The following is a 23391-nucleotide window of genomic DNA, read 5'->3' as shown; positions in this document are numbered from 1 at the left end:
TAGAAGAGGCTGAGTGGATTCAAAATAGATTTGATCAGTTGAACCTCATAGATGAGAAGCGATTGACTTCTTTGTGCCATGGACAATTATACCAGAAACGGCTTAAAAGGGCTTTTGACAAGAAAGTACGTGTTCGAGAATTCAGAGAAGGAGACCTCGTGCTTAAGAAGATCTTGCCAATACACAAGGATTCACGTGGGAAGTGGACTCCCAATTATGAAGGCCCATATGTTGTGAAGAAAGCTTTCTCCGGAGGTGCCTTGATTCTCACAACTATGGATGATGAAGAGCTCTCACACCTCGTGAACTCTGATGCAGTTAAAAAATACTATGCCTAATAAAAACCCGGTAAATCGAAAACCTGAAAGGGCGATTTAGGCAAAAAAAGGGTATCCCGGTGGACTGAAAACCCGAAAGGGCGGTCCAGGCAAAAGTTAGGGATGAATAAAAATGGTAGCTCGCTAAGTTGAAAACCTGAAAAGGCGACTTAGGCAAAAAAAAAAGAGCGCCCCGGTGGATTGAAAACCCGAAAGGGCGATCCAGGCAAAAGTTAGGGGCATAAAGGCATAAACTGCATCAGTTGTTACTGATTAATACCGAAGAATTTGAGGTAGAAGATTAATCCAGTCACTCCCCTTTGGAGCAAAGTTTTTGGGGGATCATATCTTTTAAGGATGTTAGTGGTCACTGAATTCAATGTAAACCTTTCCTTATTGCCATTTTCAAAAAAAAATGTAACACTCTATGGAGCTACGCCATTTGTGTGCTACCATTCTTGAATAAAATACAAGTTTTCCCAATCATTGTTAATTTGTGTTCATCTATGCTTTTCTTTGTTATGCAAAATGTCATTTATTTGTTAATAATGAAGTTTTGAAACTTGGAAAAAGAATTTGAAACTTAGAACAAATTTACTTTGATACATGTGAAAATCGAAGGAAAATCATTTGTTTCCCCAAAAGCCTCAAGGTTGCATAAATGTTCCTAGAGCACCAACAAAAGTCCCCATGGAATATATCTCATTAATCCTTTATAAGGATGGACCTTTGGTTGTTTATAACTGGCAATCATGATAGTTTCTCCTCTGGATGCGCTTGTTAATTGTACGGGTATGAGTTATTGGTGTTGAGGAATCAGAAACTCTGTCCTTACAAACTCCCAGTCTGCCCAGTGTCAGCATTCTCATAATCATGATCATTCATATATCATGCATAAAAGGAAATTCAAATCATGCATAGCCGAAATGTACTTCGTGCTCATTTTGCATTGATCCAGGTCTTGTTGTCGATCCTATGATCCTTTGACTTTTGATTCCAGTTTGTATTTGGTGCCCTTAAACCCACATCCGGTTTTTGCAGTCATTTTCAAATCCAATTTTTGTTCAATACCATTCAGGTCATGTATGAACCTGTTGTTGAGCTTTTATTCCGGGGCCAGGTCATACTTGAACCTGCTCTGAAGAGTTTTTCCAGTTTTGTTCAATACTATTCAGGTCATATATGAACCTGTTGTTGAACTTTTATTCCGGGGTCAGGTCATACTTGAACTTGCTCTGAAGAGTTTTTCCAATTTTTGTTCAATACTATTCAGGTCATGTATGAACCTGTTGTTGAGCCTTTATTCCGGTGTCAGGTCATACTTGAACCTGCTCTGAAGAGTTTTTCCAATTTTTGTTCAATACTATTCAGGTCATGTATGAACCTGTTGTTGAGCCTTTATTCCGGTGTCAGGTCATACTTGAACCTGTACTGAAGATTTTTCTCTGTTTGTTCAATCCTATTCAGGTCATATATGAACCTGTTATTGAACTTTTATCCATTGTCAGGTCATATATGAACCTGTCGTTCAATCCTATTCAGGTCATATATGAACCTGTTATTGAACTGTTATCCATTACCAGGTCATATATGAACCTGTTGTTGAACCCTTATTCCGGTGTCAGGTCATACTTGAACCTGCTCTGAAGATTTGTTTCTCTCTGTTTGTTCAATCCTATTCAGGTCATATATGAACCTGTTATTGAACTGTTATCCATTACCAGGTCATATATGAACCTGTTGATACACTCTTTTTGAATTTTTTCTGAGTTCGTTAGGTCACATCTGGACCGGCTGTCAGAACTTCTTGATATTCCCCCAGCATTGTCAGGTCATATATGAACCTGTTTTGTCGTGTTTTATTCCAGTATTGCCATGTCATATCTGAACCTGCTGTGACTTTTTTTCTTATTCGGGTTTAGTAAGTCATGTGTGAACTTACTACCAAAATCCCTTGTATTCTAAGTGTCGTTTATCAAATCTCACTTTGAATACTCCCCAGTGTGTGTCTGATTCTCCAGCAGGACTGTTTCCCCAGCAAGTTGTTTTTTTTACCCCATTTGTCTGTCTCCCTGTGGACCATCAGTATTCCCCAAATATTGGTCTGTCTAGTAGCATCTCCTGTCAAGGGTCCACCATATCCCTAGCAGATAAAAAAAATCACAAAAAAGAAAATCATGCATCCATGCATATCATATCATGTCATATCATATCATGTCATATCACATCATATCACATCATGTCATAGGGATTCAGGATCAAAATCCGGGTCTTCTTAGTATTTAACCATCTCCCACTATGATCATATGAAGAGTGTCCTGCTTCATATTCTCTAGTTGAAGACGCTTAAATAGGGGCAACTGTCATACCCCGATTTTGGTCCTGAATTTTTTATTTTTGTTTGGCACTTGGCCTAAAGTTCATTTGCATACATTCATTCCCAAATCCATATTTTCGTTACACATTGATCATTGTCTATGCCTTTTTGATCATGGTGCTTTTGACTATAAAATGGATTTTAATCATTTGACTTTTGTAATTTTTCAATTTGATTTTAATTTCAAATTAAGTTTAATTCCAAATTTCAATTTAATTTTAATTGTTATTGTTACTAATGATTCAAACTCTAATTGATTTTAATTTTCAAATAAATGTTAGAGTTGATATCAAAGTAATTTTAATGAATTATAGATTAATTTGATTTTAAGTTGGTTTTTTTTACTGATTTGTTATTATTATTTAAATTGATATTTAGATTAGTCTTGGATCATTCCTAAAAATCCATATCCATTTTTTTTATAATCAAACCAATAACTCAACTGGGTTACTGTGGTTAGTACATTGCGAGTTGGTGCTTACACCTCCAATTTGGAAGAAGGCATGAAGATTCATGAATTGGCACACATTTGCAACAGACTGGTGTGCATTCTTTTATGCTAAACCACTAAAGACTGACCCATGTAAAGAAAAATGACTGAGAGTGGCATAAAGCATTTACATTTCTACATGCTAAGCACGTCATATTTTATTCTTAAGCCTCTGTGGGAAAAGAATATGTGGCAGCAAAGACATTTAGCTGCATATTTTTAAAAAAAATCCATCCATATGAACTTCATTGTATAACCGTGCACCTTTTGGTCTAGTTATTTTTTTTAATGGCAAAATAATATATTAAAAAATTTGGGAATAAAGATCTCAGTATTGTACAATAATAGTGATATCAGAAAGCACAAAGATGTACTAGATTGAGCTCACTAAAACGAAGATAACACATGATACAACAAAAACACCCAAAAGCTGAATAGACAACGAAACAAAACCAAAGAGCAAACCCAAACATCTCAAATCAAAACTCCAATTCAACAGAGAAATAAGCTAGATATCACACCACTAGTGCCACAGTCAACAGAGCAGAGACTCCCAAGAGAGGTACCACGACCACTAACCACTTCTGGTCTAGTTCTTGACAGTAAACCTAGCATATTCAGCACACAGGGAAGTCAAAAAAAACGAATTCAACTTGCTCGTGCTCTTTATCAGAATGCTGGTTTATATCTCTTGGATGATTCATTTAGCGCTGTTGATGCTCATGCTGCAAAAAGAAAAAATTGTTCAACGAATACATCATGGAAAGACTCAAAGGGAAAACTGTCTTACTCGTGACTCCTCAAGATGACTTCCTCCCAGCGTTCGATTCTATTTTATTGATGTCAGATGGAGCAATCTTACAAGCTGGTCCATATCACCAACTACTGACCTCAAGTCAAGAATTCCATGACCTCGTCAATGCTCACAAAGACACTGCTGGTCCTAACCAGCTTCTGAATGCTACCTTTCCACAGAGACATTCAACTTCTACAGAGATTACGCAAACTTCCATGCAGAAGCTTACTACTGCAACATGTTGTGTGCAGGGGCTGACTGGGAATCCTCCCATTTCTTTACTCTGAACTGGTGAGAATTCTGATCCAAGGCGTAGAGAGGCACTCCTTAAATTCATGAAACATGCTAATGGAACAAATGACATATTCCTCCTTGCTGCATGCAACAACTTGAAACTTCTGGCACACCCTGTAGAAGCCGAGATAAACAAGTATCAGAGAGAAAGCATACAGGAAAGAAAATGAAGAATTCTTTAGCAAATCAATTGCAGCCATTCCTCCTGTACCTGTTGAAGTTTGCACATAGTAAAGTTAATACAGATGTCTCAAATGCAAACTTCTTAACTGATATTCAAAATCAAAACAATTCGGTTGATAATGGATCCACTATACATGAAACTGATACTCACAAGAAACATTGATTGACAATGTTACCAGGAGAAGCAAGGACAGTCAAAGCAATTTGCTTGACAATGTTACAAGAGGCAGGGACGAAAATGCTTCAGTACAGTCAAATGAATCCAAGAGAAAGAAAGAGGTCAAAGTCCCTATGCGGTTGTCAAAGCGACTTGCTGGCGTTGAACCGGAGGCCAAACCTTCTGATAAAGCTCTTGAATATTCAAGTAAAAAATCAAGCCAAAGTCTCACCCCTCATCCGCTACCTCAAGGTTACAGGAATCTCACTGCAGTAAAACACAAAATAGGTACCAAGTGTTAAATTTCAAAGATTTCCCAAGTTGGCATCAGGACAAAAAACAAAGACGAAAGTACGTAGATTGGTTACCGTTTCCAAAGTTAACGTCAAATAGGGGAATCCCAACTGAGCACAAAAAAGGGATTTTGGCAGAAACACCTGTTGGGATCACCAAAGACAAAATTGTAAACCCTAATCAGGAGATATAAATAGGAAGAGAAGAAATCAAAAGGAAAAAAAAACCTAATCGGAGGCGGAATTAAAAGCTACCAAACAGAAAAAAACCTAAAGTTGCTCTTTCGACGGCAAGAAAGCGGAAACGGGAAGCTGTAAAAGGCGTTGATTTCGAAGGAGAAAGCAGAGAGGGGATCGCGTACCTGCTCGTTCACCTCCTGAGACATTCCGATCCGGTATATTTCTCTCCTTTTCGTCGTTCCATGTTCAAATGCGTAAACGCGTGCTCATTTCTTCTCTCCCAAATGTAATGTATTTCTCTTTCGTATTGATGATCCGAGGCTTCGATTTTGTGGATTAGGTTTTTGGATTTTGGTTTGTCATCTGCATTTTGGTTTCGTCTTAATACCTAGGTTTGGTTACTGTTAGTAGAGTTTGATTTTGTTCTATTTTGGGGTAGTTGTAAGCTGAGATGAGAGAAGATGAGGCGAAGCAAATTGCTTCGTATTCAGTCGTGTGTTTGTTTCCAAAACAAAACTTTAAAGGCCAAAAGCAATTAATGCCTTTCCCACTGCCCAATGTTCTACTCTTTTTCGTTTCCCCAAAGGCTTTACTGACCTTCTGCCTTGGTTCCCCATATGTGACCGTTGGGCCTTCTTTCATCCCAAGTCCTTTCCTTTTTTTTAGTTTGTTTATTTTGTCTCTCTGTTTTTTTAGTTCTTGTTTATAGGTTTGGATCGCTGTTAACTCAACAGTTGACAGCTTGTGGTCCGGTGGAGGGAAAGTAATTTCATCTTCACCACAGTATTGGGTTCGATACCCACATAGGGCATTCTTTTTTTTATTTTTATTTTTTATCATTCATTTTTCTCATGCTTATGTTTTAGTATAATTTATCCCGTACTCATAGCTTCATCATCATTTAATAACACAAATTTGTTTTCTTTTGATTTCATCATGCATGCAAAGCCATTTTAAAACTATAAAAATCATATTTTTCTCGATTCAATACCGAGCCCATTTTCATACCCTTGTAAGTCGATTGCTTTTAAGCATCACCATCAACCTCACATGGCTTACTCTTGGGCCTTCTTACAATGAGCTCTTAAGCAACATCAACTTAACTTTCAATAATTTCAAACCTCGGTGCTTTAATTGTTTTAATTTAATATTCAAAATCCTTTTCTAAATAAAACGTGAAGAAAAAGGTTACCTGGATGGAATGTCCAGTCGTAATCCCGAATATTAGGCTCAAGCTGTAAGAGCTTGCAAGCCATAAATATTCGTCTTCTCTTTAACACTCCAATATTCAAAATCATTTTCTTAATAAAGTTGGAAGAAAAAGGTTACCTGGATGGAATGTCCAGTCGTAATCCCGAATATTAGGCTCAAGCTGTAAGAGCTTGTAAGCCATTAATATTCGTCTTCTCTTTAATATATAAATCATTTTCTAAATAAAACGTGAAGAAAAAGATTACCTGGATGGAATGTCCAGTCGTAATCCCGAATATTAGGCTCAAGCTGTAAGAGCTTGCAAGCCATTAATATTCGTCTTCTCTTTCACACTCCAAGATTCAAAACCTCTTCTTAATAAAGTTGGAAGAAAAAGATTACCTGGAGGGAATATCCAGTCGTAATCCCGAATATTAGGCTCAAGCTGTAAGAGCTTGTAAGCCATAAATATTCGTCTTCCCTCCAAAACATTTATAAAGATCCGAATCATTTTCTTAGCAATATTGGAAAGAAACAGACTGCCTGGGTGGAATGTCCAGACGTAGTCCCGAGTATTAGACCCAAGCTGTAAGAGCTTGTAGGTCACAAGTACTCGTCTTTCAAACTTCAAAATACCTAATTCCCACCTTAATACTTTTTCAATAAAGATGGAAATGGAACATGGTGTATACCATGCACTCCTGAGGCTAGGATTCGAGATGTATATCTCGCTCATCCAAGTTCTCGCCATCACTCAAAATACATCCAACCAATCAAACTCTTTTCTCGCCGCCGTGCGATTAATCGAAAACCTTTTTTTTCATAAACGAAAGATATATTATCTTAAGTGATACAAAACAATGTTTCGGCCACGATTGTTGAGTAGAGATAAATGACGCTTTTCCGAATGTAGATTTATAAATCTGTTCGATGTGTGGTATGCGTTCACTCCTCATCTGTTTTGGGTAAAACAATGTTTTCGTCGATTAATACAATATAGCTTTCGCTACAATCGACCAACAAACAAACATTTTTCTACCCAGAACTACGTAAGCCTTGATTTCTCTTTTGAGATACGTAGGAGCAGGATTTTTAAATCTTGTCAGGCCCACTAATAAAAAAACTTAGGTTTAGTCCTTCGTCAAAAATCCAAAAACATTTTTTCTTTCTTCTATTCTTTCTTTCCCACCTAATAACTTGAAAAGCTTAACATTTCAACTAACACTAACGCACACAACTAACCTAATGGTTCCCGTTGAGTACAACGGACGTGAGGGGTGCTAATACCTTCCCCTTGCGTAATCGACTCCCGAACCCTGATATTGGTTGCGATGACCATATCTTATCCTTTCTTTTGTCTTGGGTTTTATCAATATTTCCCCTTTCCTTTTTAGGAATAAATAAAGTTCGGTGGCGACTCTGTTTAGTCCATCATTGCGAGCGTGCGATCGCGCTTCGCTTTGAAGTCGTATCCCCATTTTTTCGAGGTGCGACAAATGGTATACGCATCAATCTCATTTGGTTCCATACCGGGACTATACGAGGAGACTGTTGACGTTCTTCACCAAGGTGGAAATGCATCATGTGCCTAGTGTCGCATTACGCGAAAAACCGGCTGGAAAACGAAACAACAGAGCCGCCACCGTGCGTTATTTATCCCAAAAGAGGGAAAGGAAACGCTCGAAGTAAACCTGGATAGAACATGGTCTCGCAACCAGAGAAAGATGGGATCGGGAGTCGGTTATGCGAAGGGAAGGTATTAGCACCTCTACGCATCCGTCGTACTCGACGGGATCCACGCTCAGAAAGAATAGAAGAAAGGTTGCTAGAAACTGCTCACACACTGCACAAGGCTGGAAGGAAACACAGAAAAACAAGAGAAACTAACTCGGCAGGATATCGCATCCTGGGCCTACGTAGCCTGTCAAGCACAAACATCAGAGTCGACGTAGTTCGGGACAGGGGAAATGTGCTCGCTAGGATGTCGCATCCTATGCATACGTATCTTCTCTGACCGGCTAACATACGCCGAACAAAACACAAACGTGAAACCGACTGCCAATCGCTGGACTTACGTCAGACTCCACACAAACAGGCAAACATGGAAACCGAATGCCAATCGTTGGACTTACATCAGACTCCAAACCAAAAAACACACACAGGAAACCAACTGCCAATCGCTGGACTTATGTCAGACTCCAAACAAACAAACCCACACAGGAAACCGACTGCCAATCGCTGGACTTACGTCAGACTCCAAACACACACAAAGGGGTGAAAAAGAAAAGGGCGCCCGGAGAGATCAGCTCATCTCCTGCCTACATACCTCATCAGGTATGAGGATCAGGGCGACGTAGTTCCCCTACGCAGGGAAAGAACTTCTAACCTAACCAGAGACTGGGAAATGACAAACTAGAAGGGAGCCTAACTCGAGCCTAATAGTTATCATATAAATCACAATGGTCCTAGGTTGAGGTTTCTATCTAACTTGCACAGGGAGCAAGCTATCCTAAACAGCACAGTCAAACAAACACAAGCACAATAAACAATCACACACACTATATGCAAGCAATTGGGCTCATACAAGGCTAGGCTGCAAAAGCAAGCCAACTGGAATGGGGTGTGGTTAGCTCTTAACCCTAACATTGAGAGTTAGGGTGAAGCAGATGAAATGGGAAGTGAGGGTAAGACCTCACAGCTCTTATCCCTGGCCTGGGAGAGCTTGACTCAAATAGAAAATGTGGGAGTTCAGAATGTAGGAACTCTTCTCCACTGATGACTGACACAACATGATTTTGTGTTCTTATTCTCAATGCATCAACACATGGTGTGTGAGCAAAGTGAATGACACACTGAGTAGCAGGAGATGGATTACACATCTCTTTTATCTGCCAATTGCCTCCTAAGAGGTCTTTACCTGCTTGGCACAAAATTAAACATTCACAAGCATTGCCTCTTAAGGAGGGCTTCAGACAGGTGCCTGCCCACATAACAGGACATGTCTTCCAGACTACATGAAGTCAGAAGAATTATACCTCAGTGGTTAAGCAACCAAGCAAAGCAAAGCAAGTTCAAATGAACTCTAAGCAACTTAGGTACCTGTGGAATATCTAAACCAATCAGTTCAACTGTACAGACAAACTAAACAATAGTTAACATCAAACAGACAGACAATGTTCACAATGTGCAAGCCACAAGGCAAACTCAAATGAGTTAGCATCAACCTACAAAACACACAAGTGTTAGTAATCAAGAGCAAACATCAACGCTCAAATGAGGAAGCATCATCAACTATGGACTTGGATGTTTAAACCTGAAATCAAAACCCACATGTAAGCCACAAACCACTAGGTCAAAGCCTAGGGTCAAAGATGGAGAAAAAAGTCAAAACAGAACCTCAAATTTAACATGAATCAACCTTATCCAATCAAGAATAAATCTCAGAAAGGCTCACATCAAAATCATTAATCATATTCATTTCATGAGCAAAACATGGCAAGGTATGCAAATAGTGATCACATTGAGACATCAGAAGAAACAAATGCACATCAAATCAAAAATGACTCAAATAATCTTGGCAAAATTCATGAGTAAACAGGACATATAACATGATCATCACACAAAAATCAGAGGCATTGGACATCATTAGGCATGGCAATCACATAGCATAATTCAAATAATCACATGTGTGACACAAATTGTCACACCAAGTTAGTATGAGCATAAAACAGAATGGGAGCATGGGAAAAATCTCAAACCAAAGCCAAAATGTCACTCAACATGTCTAGAATCCACACACAAAACTTCAGAAGCATTGGATAAGAAACAAGCATGTTATGATCAAATGAATAAGGCAATAGCACAAATGGACACATGTTCAATCACCATAGGACAAATCAATTTTTAATTCAGGCAAAAGTTGCAATTCAATAATCATAAAAAACTAGATAAGATAAGGAACACAATGCAAATAAATGGAGATCAATTGGATTAATTTTCAATTTTAAATGATTTTTGGAAGTTTGGAGAAAAATTTGAAAATGAAAATGGACAAGGCATGAAAATGTGAAGGAAAGGTAGAAAAAGGCAAGGCAATTGGAAAGTGACTTCGCTCAGGTTCGAACCGGTGACGATTTTGAATCACAAGCGCGCGCCAATCAAAACGCTGACGTTTTGACACACAAAGCCCTAAACACGCGCGCTGCATGGCATTCAAATTTCGTAGCTAATTGCATGAACTTTCCTAGCTAATCTGTAGCGAAACCGTGGCCAATACTAGGAACGCATGAAGCTCATGAAGATCATGAAGATCTTCATCTGGATTTTCCAGATCTCAAAAAAATGTTCCAGAAATGAGAAATGAGCATAGCAATCGGTTCATCTTTCCACATACATCACGGATTTACAAACAAATCATGCAAAAACAACATAACAAAGCCAAATCGAAGGAAATCAAAATCAACATCAAAACTTGAAATGCATGTATCTTTGTGAATATTGCGCCAAATCACTCCAAATTTGTACCAGAATTATCACCATTCAAGGATCTACACAATTAGCATAATGAATTTGAGAATTAAAGAGGTCGAAAAACTGACCTCTTGATGAACAGAACTGGATTCAGCTTGCTTCAAGGTTTATGATGCTCCAGAACTCTTCCAATATGCTTAGTGAAGTGAATGATGATGAAATTGAAGCTCAAGGATGCACGGAACCAGCTTAATCTTCAACTGCCATGGATGCTTCACACTTTAAACTTAGCTCAATATGCCACGATTTTCTCTGAATCCACGTCCAATTCTACTCAACAATACCTCCTGAACATGAATCAACCAATAGAAAGTGCTTTTGTTTGAAGAAATTTGGAAAAAGTTTGAGAGATTTTTTTTGAGATTTTTGTGATTCTAGATCTGAAATGTTGCTAATGATGGAAAACAGTTATGATTAAGTATATATACCTCCTACTAATCATGTTTAAAACCAGCTTAAGCCAAATGCAAATGTGATTAGCAAGTTATGGAGTGTTTGTGCAAAATGAGTTTTTCACTTCATGCACCCCCATGCACGTGAACAGTGCCAATTTCTGGCCCAAATCCAATTAAAAACAGTCCATGCACCCTTTGGAAATGATTTGGTATGCTCATGATCAACCAAAATGACTTTATGCAATTTCCTTCAAAAATCTTCATGAATAAGCCAAAGACCATGCAAATGAAATTTATACCATGTAATGATATGCTTGGAAAGTACATGTTATAAGGATCAAAATGTAAAAAGAACCACTCATTTTGGAGCTTTGGTTAAAAAGTTATGTCCATTTGAAATTTCAAACACACTTTGCCATGATTGGACCATATCTCCTCAACCACACATGAGAAATTCATGATCTTGGACTTTTTGGAAATGGGAGAGAAGGATCTTCAACTTTGATGTTGGACAAAATTTCATTTGTAGCTTTCTTGATGATGTAATCTTGAGTTGAAGTTGGTCCAAAATCTTGCCATTTTTGGAAAGTTCAAATTATAGGTCACTTGCTATTTTGGGAAAGTCTTGATCTGACTTCAAATTCTTCAATGTTGATGTTTGAAATGCCAAATGAGCCTTGTTTGGACATGAATGAGGCATCTCTAACCACTTCCCACCTTCAAATCCACAGTTGACTTTACAGTTGACTTCTGTTGACTTTTGTGCGCCTCAGATGATTTGATCATGGACTGATGAGTTCTGAGCCTTCAACACTTAGCCAAATTGCTTCAAAGTGATATTTGGGTCATGTGAGCTCATTGGAACCACCCTAGGGCTTTGATCTCATGGAGAATGCTCTTGTTGCCTTGCACAGTTAAACCTCCTGACCAGTCTTGCTTGATGAGATACAATAGACTATGCAATGACAATGCATTGTTAATGTGATGTTAATGACCTAAAAATGAAATGTATATACAAATGGGAGGTGAAAATTTGAGGTGCTACAACTTCCCCTATTCAATCAACTGGGAACCTGAACGGATGAGAGCAACGGCTGTCAGACCTTCAAGGTAAACAGGGATTGAATACCAAAGAACCGTAGAAATTTGCCCTCTACGGGATACGATACAGGATATTTGCAACAGTAACCAGACACGACGTTTACTGACGACTCTACTGGGGAGTTTGATTTTTATCAGTAAAAAGATACAACTAGACGTCAACGGACGAATAGGAAAAACTCATCGTTTATCGACACCAACGGAGAGGTGACCAGACATCAACGGATGACCTGAGGACAGATACAACCATACGTCAACGGATGAATGGGAAAAACTCAATGTTTATCGAAACCAACGGAGAGGTTACCAGACATCAACGGATGAATGGGAAGGATACAATGTTTACCGACATCGAAAGATGATGCGTACAGAAGTGAAGCAAGACCAGACATTTACCGATGACTGGGAGAAAGACTCGATGTTTACCTACATCGAAAGATGATGTTTACCGACATCCAAAAAAGACGACCAGACATTTACCGATGACTGGGATGAGACTCGACATTTACCGACATCGAAAGATGATGTTTACCGACATCCAAAAAAGACGACCAGACATTACTGATGACTGGGATGAGACTCGATGTTTACCGACATCGAAAGATGATGTTTACCGACATCCAAAAAAGACGACCAAACATTACTAATGACTGGGATGAGACTCGATGTTTACCGACATCCAAAAAAGACGACCAGACATTACTGATGACTGGGATGAGACTCGATGTTTATCGACACCGAAACAATGGTGTTTGCCGACACCAAGGAAAGAAAGGACGACCAGACATTTACCGATGACTGGGAAACAGATATGCAACCAGATGTCAACGGACAACTGGGAAAAACTCGACGTTTATCGACACCAACAGAGAGGTGACCAGACATCAACGGATGAATGGGAAAGAGATACAACCATACGTCAACGGACAAATGGGGAAAAAACTCAACGTTTATCGACACCAACGGAGAGGTGAACACTTCACTGGGCAAGGAAGGAAATGTTACGAACATCGGAAGATGATGTTTACCGACATAAAAAAGGAATAACCAGACATTTACTGATGACTGGAGTGAGACTCGATGTTTACCGACACCGAAACAATGGTGTTTACCGACACCAAGGAAAGAAGACACACGGGTGTAGACAGGATACTTACCGGTATCACAAGAATGACATCTTCAATATGTCAGGGCAAGGCTAAACACTTGTTGGGGAACTCACTGGGGAGAATCAAGCTTTCCTTTCACCTGCGGGTGAGGAAATAAACCTCTCTGGGGGAGTTATCAATCCTGAATGCTGTCAGGAGCAACTGTAGCAAATGTGCCGTACAGATGTTAAACAACGATCCGCCTCTTCCGGGGATATGGTCTGATTAGGTTTACACATGAATGCATATGTTTGAATTTTTCTATGGCGTAATGCTCCATATTGAATGGAAATGCTACGCGATTTGAGGATGCAATGATTACTACATGCAAGATGCAAAATGATGAAAACTCCTGCTGGGGAGCCAACGAATTGCTCTGCTAAGCACACCAACTGAATAGATCCTCCCACCCTGTGGGGAGACTCTGTTTGAGGAATACTCTGCGGGGCATAGCACCGACTTCTCGAATGTGCTGGGGAATAGCACTGCTGCTGGAGAAAGGATAGATCCCACCGGGGACGACTTTCACCAAATCCAATCCACTCGGGGACTCCGCTAGGGAAACAACCAATGCTCACCTCTGCTGAGGATAGCGACCAATCTACATGTAGGATAAACTCTACTGGGGATAATTTTCACCGAACCCGATCCACTTGGGGATTTGCTGGGGAAAATCATCAGTACAAACTTCTGCTGAGGAGATCTGCTAGGGAAAACATTCACAACCCTGACGGGGAGAGACATACTCTGTAGGGGAAATAATAGACCAGACCACTGGGGATGGACATCCGCAACCCTGCCGGGGAAAAGCGTCCACGACCATGCTGGGGATAAGAGTACTTCAAAACCAACTGCTGAGGAATAAACTACTCACTGACACCTCCGCTGGGGATACAACAACCCTCCAACTCGGTGGGGATTAACAATCTTCAAACTAGCTGGGGACAAACCCACTTTCAGGTCGGCTGGGGAAAGAATAGCCTTTGATCCTGCCACTGAAGGACACACTATCCACAGACGCCTCTGCAGGGGAAAATAGTTCTGATAGCTTTCAAACTTGCTTGGGGAAACGTCCTCCATCCTACTGAGGAATTCCTGATCTTGAATATGCTGGAGAGACACGTCCTGAACTTGCTTTATCTGCTGAGGAAGATCCCCATCTCACACTACCGGACAATGCTGACAACATCCCCGATCAAACCGTGGCTTATCTGCTCCAGCCAGAAACCAAAGGTAATGACCTGCAAAACAGCAAGACAAACATGCCCCAGGGGATTGCATGGACAAGATACACCCAAGTATACTCAACATTCAAAATGATTTTCAAATGTTTTATCTTCCTGCACGTTATTGTCTAGCCTTCATGTTTTTATATGCAATGTTTATCAAAAATTCGGACGTTTTTGCAAACAAAACAGTAAAATAAAAACAAGAGAGCAATTTATCTGAATAACGACTTTTATTGATTGAAAACGGGCCTGAAAAGGCAAATACATCAGGAAGCAATTCCTAGAAAGAGGTAATTGCGTACAAAAGGAAAAATCTATCCTAATGGCAATGTGAATACGGCATCCACTATTTCCCAATTCTATTATGACTCATAGATCCTCAAATTCTCCCCAAATTCCTTGCTTTCTGAGCAAAATGACTGGACCGATCACATCCTTCGAGATGGTAGACCCTGAAGCGCGATGAAGTACAGATAACTCAGACTGTAGTCTTCGCTTTAATCCCTCTATTTCCTGGATCGCCCTTTCGGGTTTTCAATCCACCGGGATACCCATTTTTGCCTAAGCCGCCCTTGCAGGTTTTCGACTTACCAGGTGTACAAGTTCTTTTCATTTTTTTTATCCCTAATTTTTGCCCGAACCTTTCTCTTTTTTTCCTTGGTTCGCCGGGATGCCCTTTTTTTCCTGGACTCTTTTATTCTTTTTGTCCAGCGGGTCAATTTATGCGAAGTATTTTTTGACTACATCTGAGTTAACAGGGGACGGAAAATCTTCACCATCCATAGTTGTAAGCATCAAGGCTCCACCAGAGAAAACCTTCTTAACAACATATGGACCTTCATAATTAGGAGTCCACTTGCCCCTGTTATCTGTACCGGGAGGAAGGATCCTCTTCAAAACTAGATCACCAGTCTGATAGCTTCGAGGACGCACTTTCTGATCAAAGGCTCTCTTCATCCTTCTCTGATACAACTGCCCATGGAACACATCTGCTAGCCGTCTCTCTTCGATAAGGCTCAACTCGTTAAATCTTGTTCGAACCCACTCAGCTTCATCAAGCTTGACATCCAACAGGACTCTCAGAGAAGGAATCTCCACTTCAACTGGTAGGACTGCTTCCATACCATACACAAGGGAGTACGGGGTTGCCCCGGTCGATGTACGTACTAAGGTACGGTACCCATGCAAAGCGAAAGGCAGCATCTCATGCCAATCCTTGTACGTCACGACCATCTTCTGCACAATCTTCTTGATATTCTTGTTTGCCGCCTCTACAGCACCATTCATCTTTGGTCTGTAAGGAGAAGAATTGTGATGTTCAATCTTGAAATCTCTGCAAAGCTCTTTCATCATCTTGTTATTGATATTCGAACCATTGTCAGTGATGATTCTCTCAGGAACCCCATAACGACAGATGATTTCCTTCTTAATAAACCGGACAACCACTTGTTTGGTAACATTAGCATTGGAAGCTGCTTCCACCCACTTGGTGAAGTAATCAATCGCAACCAGGATGAAGCGATGTCCATTGGAAGCAGTAGGCTCAATCTTCCCAATCATATCAACGCCCCACATGGCAAACGGCCAAGGCGAATTCATGACATTCAGAGGGCTTGGTGGTACATGCACCTTATCAGCATAAATCTGGCATTTATGGCACTTCCGAGCATATTTGAAACAATCGGATTCCATAGTCATCCAATAATAACCGGCTCTCAACAATTTCTTGGACATTGCATGACCACCAGCATGGGTACCAAAAGATCCTTCATGCACTTCTTGCATCAACATGTCTGCTTCGTGTCTATCCACGCATCTGAGCAGAACCATGTCAAAGTTTCTCTTGTACAACACGTCATCCTGATTCAAATAAAAGCTTCCAGCTAGCCTTCTCAGGGTTTTGTTGTCATTCTTTGACGCTCCTTCAGGATACTCCTGACTCTTGAGGAAGTTCTTGATATCATAGTACCACGGCTTCTCATCCACAACAGACTCGGCTGCAAACACATACGCAGGCCTCTCGAGTCGATTCACCACAACATGTGGCACATGATTCCACCAATGAACTTTGATCATAGAAGACAAAGTAGCCAAGGCATCAGCCATCTGATTTTCATCTCGGGGGACATGATACAGCTTCACCTTCTTGAAGAAAGCCAGGATCCTTCTGGTGTAATCTCTGTAAGGAATCAAATGCGGCTGGTAAGTATTCCAATCTCCATTGACCTGGTTAATCACTAGAGCGGAATCTCCATATATGTCCAGAGTTTTGATCCTCAGATCGATGGCTTCTTCTATTCCCATGATACAAGCCTCATACTCAGCTTCGTTGTTGGTTACATCAAAAGTCAGTCTGGCGGAAAAAGGTATATGTGCCCCTTTTGGATTGATAAGCACAACCCCAACACCATTGCCATTCATATTCACAGCCCCATCAAACATCAGTGTCCACTTGTCATCAGGATCCGGTCCTTCCTCGACAAGAGGCTCTTCACAATCTTTCATCTTCAGATACATGATGTCTTCATCAGGGAATTCAAACATCATCGGCTGATAATCATCAATTGGTTGCTCGGCAAGGTAGTCTGACAGAATACTACCTTTGATGGCCTTCTGCGACGTGTACTGGATATCATATTCTGTTAGAATCATCTGCCAACGGGCAACACGTCCGGTGAGAGCCGGCTTCTCAAAGATGTATTTTACTGGATCCATCTTAGAAATCAATAAGGTAGTATGGTTCAACATATACTTCCTCAGTCGGCGAGCAGCCCAGGCCAAAGCACAACAAGTTTTCTCGAGCTGCGAATATTTGATTTCACAGTCGATAAACTTTTTGCTAAGGTAGTATATGGCATGCTCTTTTCGACCAGACTCGTCATGCTGTCCCAATACACACCCCATCGAGTTCTCAGTCACTGAAAGGTACATTATCAGAGGTCTCCCAGGAACTGGAGGTATAAGGATTGGAGGTTTCTGTAGATACTCTTTTATCTTGTCAAAAGCTTTCTGACATTCATCATTCCACCTGATTGCTTGATTCTTCCTTAGCAATTTGAATATCGGTTCACACGTGGCAGTTAGGTGAGATACAAACCTTGCAATGTAGTTCAATCTCCCTAAAAACCCACGAACCTGCTTTTCTGTTTTCGATTCAGGCATTTCTTGAATAGCTTTTACTTTTGCTGGATCAACCTCAATCCCTTTCTCACTGACAATGAAACCCAACAGCTTCTCGGATCTCACACCAAACTTACACTTGTTTGGATTCAGCCTCAGTTTGAACTTTCTCAGTCTGTCAAACAACTTCTGCAAATTTACCAGGTGCTCCTCTTCTGTCTGCGACTTCGTAATCATATCATCCACGTACACTTCAATCTCTTTGTGCATCATGTCATGAAAGAGAGTCGTCATAGCCCTCTGATAGGTAGCACCGGCATTCTTCAGCCCAAATGGCATCACCTTATAGCAGAACGTGCCCCAAGGTGTAATGAATGTCGTCTTTTCCATGTCCTCTGGCGCCATCTTAATCTGATTATAACCAGAGAAACCGTCCATGAAAGAGAAAACCGAGGATTGAGCCGTATTATCAACCAATACATCAATGTGAGGTAATGGGAAATCATCTTTCGGACTCGCTCTATTCAGATCCCGGTAATCAACACACATTCTGACTTTACCATCCTTCTTAGGCACGAGAACGATGTTGGCCACCCACGGGGGATAAGTAGTCACTGACAGAAAACCCGCATCCAACTGCTTCTGAACCTCTTCCTTGATCTTAACAGCCATATCAGGACTCGTTCTCCGAAGCTTCTGCTTGACTGAAGGACAATCTTCTCTGAGAGGTAGTCTATGCACCACAATATCTGTATCCAACCCAGGCATATCTTGATACGACCAGGCGAATATCTCCACATACTCTCTCAGCATTTCAATCAACCTTCTCTTGACGTCTTCTTTCAAAGCAGCCCCGATCTTAATATCCTTTATGGCGTCCTCAGTATCCAGGTTAATGATCTCCAACTCCTCCTGATGAGGTTGGATGACCCTTTCCTTCTGCTTCAACAATCTGACCAATTCTTTAGGGAGTTCACAGTCTTCCTCACTCTCCTCTTCAGCTTGGTAGATGGGATTATTGAAATCATACTGAGCCATAACAGAACTGTTCACAGTGGGGTCCGTAAGATTGATTCTGCATGTTTAATGCTTTATTTTAGAAAAAAGAGTTCAAGAAAGTCACAAAAAACAAAAACATTGCCATTTTTATTGTTTTGAAAAATGAAAATAAAAACAAAAAGACAGGGATCACAAAATTGTTTGCAAAACGTCCTTTATTAATGATATCATTGAAAAACATGATGAGGCCCTACAATGAACCAATACGCCTTGGGCAGAACGTAGGGTTTTGTGCAAAATGAAAAACAAAAGAAAATTACTCTGTTTGAAGAGTAACTTGGACCACTTCTTTAGCCGTCTAGTTGTTGATTGTCTCCCCTGGTGCACACGGGCGAACCCAGTCGTCTAGATCACAATCACTGTCACAGTCTTCAACACCGGTTGCAAAGACGTCACCATGATTCATCAGCCCAGCGCTGGTAAAGGTACTCGGCCCTTTCTGCTCACCCTGCTCCGCCTGCAGAGGTAGATAACTAATGCCGAACTTGTCTTCTTTGACGGGCAGGTTCACCATCTTGCCCCAGCCTTCTGCCTTGCCCGAGTTGACAACCTCCACAGCCTGCCTGTAGGATGCAATCGAGGCACTTGGCTTCTTCTGCTCAGCAAAGCCACCTTCTCAAGAGCAATGGTCTCAAACGCCTGGCATAAAGTTTCATGGATCTCACCATCCACCTCCACATACTTGAAAGAGGATAGGTGACTCACCAGAATGTCCTCCTCGCCGCACACAGTCACAATCTGACCGTTCCAGACATACTTCAGCTTCTGGTGGAGAGTCGGCGAAACTGCCCCAGCCCCATGTATCCAGGAACGCCCCAATAAACAACTATATGCTGGTTGGATGTCCATCATATAGAAGACAATACTGAACACCTCTGGGCCAATCTTCACGGGCAATGTGACTTCACCAAAAACAGACCGTTTGGATCCATCAAATGCACGAACAATTAGATCACTAGGAGTGAGGATAACCCCTTCAACATCAATCTTGCTCAGAGTCTTCTTGGGCAACACGTTCAAAGACGAGCCAGTATCCACCAACACATGTGACAGTACTGCGCCTTTGCACTCCATAGTGATATGCAGGGCCTTGTTATGATTGCGACCTTCAGGCGTCAAATCCAAGTCTGTAAACCCCAAACCATGCCTGGTACTGACATTAGCAATAACCCCCTCCAACTGGTTGACAGAGATCTCTTTTGGCACGTAATCCAAATTCAACATCTTCAGCAAGACGTTACGGTGTGCCTCAGAGCATAGCAGCAATGAGAGTATAGAAATTTTGGACGGAGTTTGATTCAGCTGATCTACAATCTTGTAGTCACTCTTCTTAATTATCTTCATAAACTCCTCCACGTCTTTAACGAACGAACCCTCAGGCGCTTCTTTCTGAACAGGTTCTTCATCCGCCACAGCTTGTTTACCTTTAGCTTTGGCGAGAGACTCAGCGTTGTTATCTCTCAACGGTTGTGGTGCAAACAGACGACCACTCCTTGTAAAACCTCCAGGTCCCCCAACATTGTCCACAATAGGACCCACAGTCACTGGAGTTCTACTCGACACACCAATAGTCACCGGAGCTTGATTAACTGGCCTGACCTGACTTTCAGCCCTTCTGTTGCTGTGATAAGCGTTGTCGTACTTCCACGGTACAACCCTGTTGTTCTCAACAGCCCTTCTTCCCGAAGCAATAACAGTAGTGGGAGCATTGACAGTTACAGGAGCAGAAATGGTAACTGGAGTACCAACAGTTGTAGAAGCACTAACAGTTCTCTGGCCACGTCCCTCGGACGGTTTGAAATAAATGGTGACAGTTGACACCACCTCACGATCTTTCACGGCCCGACTAAACTGCAGACAACCCTTGTCAATCAGATTCTGGATACCAGCCCTCAACTGATCACAACCATTCTCTGAATCTGCACAGTCTAAACAGCCCTGATCACAGCCCGGGAACACTCCCCCATTCAACAGACGATCTTTCACAACCATCAGCGGAGTCTGAATCTCATCAACACTGACCACCAAGTCTTCAGCTTCTCCATCTTCCACATGGTTCACCCTATGCGCACCGTGCTGAGGCATAGGATTGTTCACAACATTCGGCACAGGAGCAAAATTGATTGTTTTAGCGTCAATTAAGTCCTGGACCTTATGATGAAAAGCCCGACAATTCTCAATATGGTGTCCCGGTGCACCAGAATGGAAGTCACAACGAACGTTGGCATCATACCCAGGTGGTATCTTCGTCACCGGACCCATAGTGCGCAGTTCAACAAACCCCAATCTGAGCAATTCGGGCAGCAATTCAGCATATGTCATCGGCAACGGGTCGAAACGTCGATCCGACATTCTCTGTCTTGGCTGATATGGACGTTGTTGTTGTTGTTGTTGTTGTTGTGGCGGTTGAACTCTTTGTTGTTGTTGTTGTCATGGTTGAGGTGCTGGAATGGTTACAGCAGCAACCTGGCGATACTGGCCTCTGTTCACATTTCTTTTACTATACACGGCATTAGTTTCACCCTCCCTCCTTCGGGGTGCCCCAGCAAATGGCTTCTTTGAAGATGAGGAACCAGCATCCTGAATCTTTCCAGCTTTAATAAGACTCTCTGTCCTCTCTCCATAAATCACTACATCAGAGAAACTACCGAATGGGCAACTTCCCATCCGATCCATAAACACTCCTTGCAAAGTTCCGATAAACATATCAATCAACTCCTTCTCTAGCATCGGAGGTTGCACCCTTGCAGCTAATTCCCGCCATCTCTGGGCGTACTCCTTGAAACTCTCTCCAGATTTCTGACATAGACTCTGCAACTGAGTCCGGCTTGGCACCATGTCCATATTATGTTTGTATTGCCTCATAAAGGCCTCACCCAGATCCTTCCAACTTCGAATGGATTCTCTTTTCAACTCCATATACCAATCCAAGGAAGCTCCAAACAAGCTATCCTGGAAGAAATACATCCACATCTTTTCGTCGTCTGTATAGGCAGAGATTTTTCTAAAGTAAGCCTGCACATGAGTGCGAGGACAAGAAGTACTGTTGTATTTGTCAAAAGAAGGCGCTTTGAACTTGTAAGGAATCCTCAATCCTTCCACCAGGCCCATATTGGTAACATCAAACCCCAGAGAGTTCTGACACTCCATGGCTCTGATTTTCTCAGCTAGGGCATCAACCTTTCGATCCCTCTCATCAACTCTTATAACCTCGTCGTCTTCACTGAGCAGTGTGAACATGTCTTCCTGCCTGTCAACCAGCGGAGCAGGATGTCGAACCGGAGCACGGGTGGCTCTGACATTAACAGTCTCTGCAGCAAGAGGCTGTCCATTGATTATGATACCCCTCAATTCATCCCCCACAGCATAATCATTGGCGGGAGCAACAACAGCAGCATTATCATTCACAGGTGCACCCACTGGTGAAGCACGACTAGGAGGTGGGAGCACAGCTTCCTGTCTCTGGGCTAAGGCATGCAGCTCCTCTTGCCCTTGAACGACCCCTTGCATCATTGTCATGAATTGGGCCATGTTAGCCCTCATCTCAGCCAACTCAGCTTGCACTTGGTCCATGTTCCTCTATTGATTCAGTCGGGTTGCGTAGCGGTGCGGACGTTGATCAGCAATCCTGCCTAAAACAGGAACCAGAGTGAGAAGTCTCGATCAAGAACACCTGTAATGAAAAATGATATGTGTATGATGCTAATGATGCGTATGATGCACATGATATGTTCATTTCTTGGGCATTCAAGAGCCTAATTCATCTTTCGAGAAATGGCAACCTGCGGCAAGAACAACACAGAAACAATCGTACACAAGATAATGAGCACAAGGTGAAACATCAACAATCTCATCTATAGATATGAGCAACAAGGATCATACAACAATATTCAATCAAAGATCCAAATGATCAGAGTACAACAATGAATCCCATCCAACAAGCCTGGAGGTGATTCTCAACATAAACAACAAAGATACAAGCTAAGACAAATGTTCTCCCGGAATTAGAGTCTTCAGGTAGTGACACTGGTCTATCAACAGGTCGCATTCTGAATATTCTGGCAGGGGAGTGAGCTTCTCCTTCAGTTGTCTTCTGAGCTCCACAACTTCTCCTCCAAGCTGGTCCTCTGATGCACGTCTCAAATCTACCTCCTTCTTCAATTGGATGTCTTTGTCTCTAAGCTGCTTTTCCAGGTTTCTTATCTTCTTCTGGTAACTGGCTTCAACTCTCTGCAATCTCAAGCACTCCCGGTGTTCTGCATTCAACAAGGCCTCCATCTCTTCATAGGACCTCTTCTTGCCCTTCAAACTGCTAGCATCTTCACCCTGCATGCCTTTGAGTTGATGAGCCAAGTTCAACCTATCAGCTTTGGCTTTGTAAAGCTCCATCTGGGTATCTTGTTCCTTCTCCTTCAACCGACGATTCTCCATCAAGGCTTGCTTGTACTGCTCAGCAGGCACACTCTCAGCAAGGATCAAAGGTGGTTGCTCTTGCAAAGACTCCATCCTATCATAGGGCAACAACAAAGTT

This window comes from Lathyrus oleraceus, chromosome 3 (assembly GCF_024323335.1).
Source record: "Lathyrus oleraceus cultivar Zhongwan6 chromosome 3, CAAS_Psat_ZW6_1.0, whole genome shotgun sequence".
NCBI classification, from domain to species: domain Eukaryota; kingdom Viridiplantae; phylum Streptophyta; class Magnoliopsida; order Fabales; family Fabaceae; genus Lathyrus; species Lathyrus oleraceus.
This window is presented reverse-complemented; position numbering follows the sequence as displayed.